At 32.4% G+C, this 6,676-nt stretch overlaps 1 long non-coding RNA gene across 1 annotated transcript; it reads right to left on the reverse strand.

Moving 5' to 3' along the window:
- Positions 1-1,578: 1,578 nt before the first annotated feature.
- LOC139858219 (uncharacterized) lies at positions 1,579-2,455 on the reverse strand. Its single transcript, XR_011762853.1, has 3 exons — positions 2,389-2,455; positions 1,812-1,935; positions 1,579-1,695 (listed from the first exon to the last, which is right to left on the reverse strand). It is a non-coding gene; the product is annotated as an uncharacterized lncRNA (long non-coding RNA).
- Positions 2,456-6,676: the final 4,221 nt, after the last annotated feature.

The following is a 6,676-nucleotide window of genomic DNA, read 5'->3' on the forward strand; positions in this document are numbered from 1 at the left end:
TAATATTATTGTATTACCTAAACTTGTGATATTTTTGCTATAAATAGCCATGAATGCAAGCATTAAACTCGTACCATTTCTCACACTTACAAAGTGTTTCTTTCTTTCTCTCCATTATCATCTTTGTTCTTACACTTCATTATTAGTATTCTTAATCAAGAATCAAATCACTAAAGGTAGTTATAAGCCTACTGAATTATAACATCAAGAATCAAACCACTAAAGGTAGTTATAAGCCTACTGAATTATAACAAGTTAGACAATCAAACAAATAAATGATATTTGTTGAACTGAAGAGGCTACTTACATCTTGTATATGATTAATGTGGACAATTCTCACGCAATGCACCCAACAAGTGCTGACAAACAAACTATATCGAGTGAAGAACACGAGAGATAAAAAATTAAGCAGTCAATAAAAGTACAAAAAATAAGTGAATCTAATGCAACTAGGCGTTAAGTAAGAATTAAGCAGTCAATTACTAACATATTAGCCATGAGTCCTGATAGCTGTCAACATATGATTAACAGCTCAAACTTGCAGTTGTGAAGTTTGCAGTAGTGAACTTGCAGTTGTGAACTTGTAGTTGTCTGGTCCATCTTATCGTGTTTAGGCATCGGTACAAAGTTATTATAATCATGTATACTTATATAAGAAGCTAAACCTTAAGAGAAAGGGCAAATGGCCCGAAAGGGTAACCAATGTTGTCAAATTTGACAATCAAGGTAACCCCCAATTTCAGTAAGCCCAAAAAGAACTCAATTTTAATTTTTGCTCGCAAAAAGGACTGCGTGTTCAAATTTTTTAAAATTGAGGTAATATCAGACGAATTTTTTTTTTTTTTAAAATCGCGAATTACTTCAAATTGAGACTTGAAACAGATTCCTAATGCTCCGAATTTCATTTTTTGTAAAGCAACTAGATCCAAAACATCACGAAAAGCAATGAATCGAGATGAACAAGTCGTTTGAACAAGTCGAGATGAAAAAGTCGATTCAACCTTTTTCGTGATGTTTTGGATCTAATTGCTTCACAAAAAATGAAATTCGGAGCATTAAGAATCTGTTCCAAGTCTCAATTTGAAGTAATTTGCGATTTTTTAAAAAAAATTCGTCTGATATTACCTCAATTTTAAAATTTTGAACACGTAGTCCTTTTTGCGAGGAAAAATTAAAATTGAGTCCTTTTTGGATTTACTGAAATTGGGGGTTACCTTGATTGTCAAATTTGACAATATAAGTTACCCTTTCAGGCCATTTGCCCTAAGAAAAATTAATACCTGGTAGTATAGTGGTTTTTCATTATGTCATGTGGCAACGAAGGACGCTTATGGTACTTCTCCTAAAAGTACTGTTTTTATAGACAAAAGAAAAGCATGAATTAAATAAATGAAAGGGAAAAACACTGATCTATATCTCTATACAATAGTGTAAATAAATAAATAAATAAATAAATAAAAAGACTAAAGAATTCAAGTAATACAATTTGCATTAAAGTTACAAGCATTGTGATTGCAAAACAATCAGCAAGTACAAAATCACCATCCTTAAGATGAGTGATCTTTAAATATTATATATCACGTCATTGTACAATCATAACCGAATTTCCGTTATAAAAGATAAAAACTTACTAGGTTGTATAAGAAAAGTCAAAAGACCCTTACTCTTATAATCAAATAAACTGAATCTTATATCCTGCAAAAACAAACACAAACAAAATGTCATAATTACTTACTTAACAATTCGAGAAGGTAAAGATTCAACCTCTCTCCCCAACAAACTTAAAATACATTACATATGGAAGAACTTACATTGTTGAACTCTTCTTTCTCTTCAACCCTTATCTTCTTTCTTCGACTCGGAAGCAACAGTTGCAAGTGCAGTACTGCCACCATTGGGTCGCATCAACAACCACAACACCAGCATCATCGCCACCTGATGAAGTAGAAGCTAACTTTCATGTCTAGATGCAATTAACAGCATCAGCTCCAAGTGCATTAAATCGTTTATAATTTTATACTAAACCAATTACATGATCTTATCTCAAAATCACCACAAACATGATATATCACAACATACAACTAGCAAATAATTTACACTACAACGCATCACTGGAAAGTTAGATATAAACAACAATTCATTTCAATTTCAAATATAGTTTATAAAAGCTATAAAAACTCTCATAAGATAGACAATTAACAAAGCAACTTATAAATAAAAAATAAAAAAAAGTATCAGAAAAGATAGACAATTAGTTTTATGTAAGTCATCAGGGTAGTCTTTATCTCAAGCAAAAACTTTCAAAGTGTTTGAGTCAGCTTGCTGGCAAATTTCATGTCTGGAAATAAACCTAAAAACTCCATTTAACTTTAAAGAGGGGTCATTTACCATCAAGAAAATTCGGCAGAAAGCAAGCAAATATATGTATGGAATAGTGTCCAACACCGCAATTTATCAAACCAAAAAGGCGGACATAAGAATTTAACACGTCCGTTCACACTTGCAACATTGGTATATTTTCAACAAGACAAAATTACACGGGAAGTCCCTGTGGTATGTTCAAAACTACAAGTAGAGTCCAAAAGAATTTTTTTGACTTGGGGGATCACTGTGGTATACAATTGTTTCACGCGGAGTCCATTCTGTTAATAGATGTTAATTTTGCTGTTAAGTTCCAACATGTGCAATGCACATGAGGGTAGTTTTGGTATTTTATATATTCTTCTGTTTTTTTGGTCCTAAAAACACATCTACAATCAAAACAGTAGCACACCTGCACACCAATCATTAAATTAAAACTGAAAACTTTAAAGTTAAATTTGAGTAAAATTGCGAAGACAAAATGGTTATAACTAGGAAGAAAAGACAGCGTAATGTGTTTGATAAATTTGGTATGGTGGAGGAAGTATGTGGATGACTGAGGCCTATTATTGGAACTTCACCTTATTTTGTATGAGTATGACTGGTGGATACCAAATATAAAAAAAAAAATGGAGGTGTAGTAAACAATTTGTAAAATGAACAATCGCTACAGTAATGATAGAGGGATAGTACTATCTTTATGTTTTAGTATGTAGGGATAATAAATATGATGGAATGGTTGGAACCGAATTAAATCAAACATCTCCATATTTACTTGTTCTTATATCATATAGGAGTTACAAATACAAGTATACTAAATTCTGAGAGTGTTTACAGTTCAATAAATATTAAACAAAGGCATTATTAAACAAAGACTAAAAGAGTGAAGAATCCTTAATTAAAGAAATATAATATCGTATCATGAAATTAATTTTAGGAACACTCGTGAATCAAAGTAGCATTTTGTACATAATAATATAAGATATAAGATCTGTCGAGAAAAGCGACACCGAATTATAGCAAACCGCTAGTAATAATTGAAATAGCGACAATAAAGAGACACCGAGATTTAACGTGGAAAACCCCAATAGGGTAAAAATCACGGGCAAGGAAAGAAACGTTTCACTAATAAGAATAATAGGAATTACACTTCTCTCTAATTACAAGGATAAGCACTAATCTTTATATCTCTTGTAATTAGGAGATTAATATTCACTAACTCGCTATTTAACTCTTTTAGTATACAATGGAGAATGTGTTTTGGGATGTTGAATGAGCTTGCTTAGGATGGTATTTATACTAGTAAATATTGTGGTAGGTAAATGTGTAAAGATGTAGCACACAACATTGAAGCCTCCATCATAATAGTTAAGCATAAAAAACATGTGCTAGTTGACCAAATCCATTCAACTTCCACCAACCATCTTAATATTTCAACAATCTCCCACTTGAAGATTTGATTGAATCACAATAAATCTTCACACGATAATTCTTCTTTGCCAATGATGTTGCTTACGTCTCTGCTAGGCCGCATGAGGAACGGCACCAAATAAACTGGTCACGATTGATTGACTTTGTTAGAAAATCAGCCACATTGTCGTCAGTATGAATTTTCTGCATATCCACGGTTCCTTCTTCCACTTTCTCACGAATGAAGTGATACTGAACTCGTATATGCTTTGTCTTTGAATGAAATGCCGGATTCCTTGCAAGATGCAAGGCACTCTGGTTGTCACAAAATAGAGTGATATTCTTTTGTTTGTGCCCGAGTTCCTCCAACAACATCTTCAACCATACTGCCTCTTTAGTAGCTTGAGTAGCTGCTACATATTCTGCCTCTGTTGTTGACGTGGCTACAACTGACTGCAGTTTTGAAACCCAGCTTACTATTCCACCACAAAGTGTGAAAACATATGCAGTGGTAGATTTACTTTTATCGATATCACCTGCATAATCTGAATCAACATACCCTTTGACAATAAATTCCGGTTCCCCATAACATAATGCAACATCTAAGGTTCCCTTGATGTATTTAAGGATCCTCTTTACAGCATTCCAATGCTCTTTACCAGGATTCGCCATGTACCGACTAACTACTCCCACTGCATATGCAATGTCTGGTCTTGTACATATCATTGCGAACATTATGAAATGTCCCGTTCTTATTGATTAAAAACGTTCCATATTAATTGATTTCGTTGCGAGGTTTTGACCTCTATATGAGACGTTTTTCAAAGACTGCATTCATTTTTAAACAAACCATAACCTTTATTTCATCAATAAAGGTTTAAAAAGCTTTACGTAGATTATCAAATAATGATAATCTAAAATATCCTGTTTACACACGACCATTACATAATGGTTTACAATACAAATATGTTACAACAAAATAAGTTTCTTGAATGCAGTTTTTACACAATATCATACAAGCATGGACTCCAAATCTTGTCCTTATTTAAGTATGCGACAGCGGAAGCTCTTAATAATCACCTGAGAATAAACATGCTTAAAACGTCAACAAAAATGTTGGTGAGTTATAGGTTTAACCTATATATATCAAATCGTAACAATAGACCACAAGATTTCATATTTCAATACACATCCCATACATAGAGATAAAAATCATTCATATGGTGAACACCTGGTAACCGACAATAACAAGATGCATATATAAGAATATCCCCATCATTCCGGGACACCCTTCGGATATGATATAAATTTCGAAGTACTAAAGCATCCGGTACTTTGGATGGGGTTTGTTAGGCCCAATAGATCTATCTTTAGGATTCGCGTCAATTAGGGTGTCTGTTCCCTAATTCTTAGATTACCAGACTTAATAAAAAGGGGCATATTCGATTTCGATAATTCAACCATAGAATGTAGTTTCACGTACTTGTGTCTATTTTGTAAATCATTTATAAAACCTGCATGTATTCTCATCCCAAAGATAATAGATTTTAAAAGTGGGACTATAACTCACTTTCACAGATTTTTACTTCGTCGGGAAGTAAGACTTGGCCACTGGTTGATTCACGAACCTATAACAATATATACATATATATCAAAGTATGTTCAAAATATATTTACAACACTTTTAATATATTTTGATGTTTTAAGTTTATTAAGTCAGCTGTCCTCGTTAGTAACCTACAACTAGTTGTCCACAGTTAGATGTACAGAAATAAATCGATAAATATTATTTTGAATCAATCCACGACCCAGTGTATACGTATCTCAGTATTGATCACAACTCAAACTATATATATTTTGGAATCAACCTCAACCCTGTATAGCTAACTCCAACATTCACATATAGAGTGTCTATGGTTGTTCCGAAATATATATAGATGTGTCGACATGATAGGTCGAAACATTGTATACGTGTCTATGGTATCTCAAGATTACATAATATACAATACAAGTTGATTAAGTTATGGTTGGAATAGATTTGTTACCAATTTTCACGTAGCTAAAATGAGAAAAATTATCCAATCTTGTTTTACCCATAACTTCTTCATTTTAAATCCGTTTTGAGTGAATCAAATTGCTATGGTTTCATATTGAACTCTATTTTATGAATCTAAACAGAAAAAGTATAGGTTTATAGTCGGAAAAATAATTTACAAGTCGTTTTTGTAAAGGTAGTCATTTCAGTCGAAAGAACGACGTCTAGATGACCATTTTAGAAAACATACTTCCACTTTGAGTTTAACCATAATTTTTGGATATAGTTTCATGTTCATAATAAAAATCATTTTCTCAGAATAACAACTTTTAAATCAAAGTTTATCATAGTTTTTAATTAACTAACCCAAAACAGCCCGCGGTGTTACTACGACGGCGTAAATCCGGTTTTACGGTGTTTTTCGTGTTTCCAGGTTTTAAATCATTAAGTTAGCATATCATATAGATATAGAACATGTGTTTAGTTGATTTTAAAAGTCAAGTTAGAAGGATTAACTTTTATTTGCGAACAAGTTTAGAATTAACTAAACTATGTTCTAGTGATTACAAGTTTAAACCTTCGAATAAGATAGCTTTATATGTATGAATCGAATGATGTTATGAACATCATTACTACCTTAAGTTCCTTGAATGAACCTACTGGAAAAGAGAAAAATGGATCTAGCTTCAATGGATCCTTGGATGGCTCAAAGTTCTTGAAGCAGAATCATGACACGAAAACAAGTTCAAGTAAGATCATCACTTGAAATAAGATTGTTATAGTTATAGAAATTGAACCAAAGTTTGAATATGATTATTACCTTGTATTAGAATGATAACCTACTGTAAGAAACAAAGATTTCTTGAGGTT

This window comes from Rutidosis leptorrhynchoides, chromosome 7 (genome assembly GCF_046630445.1).
Source record: "Rutidosis leptorrhynchoides isolate AG116_Rl617_1_P2 chromosome 7, CSIRO_AGI_Rlap_v1, whole genome shotgun sequence".
Lineage (NCBI taxonomy): Eukaryota > Viridiplantae > Streptophyta > Magnoliopsida > Asterales > Asteraceae > Rutidosis > Rutidosis leptorrhynchoides.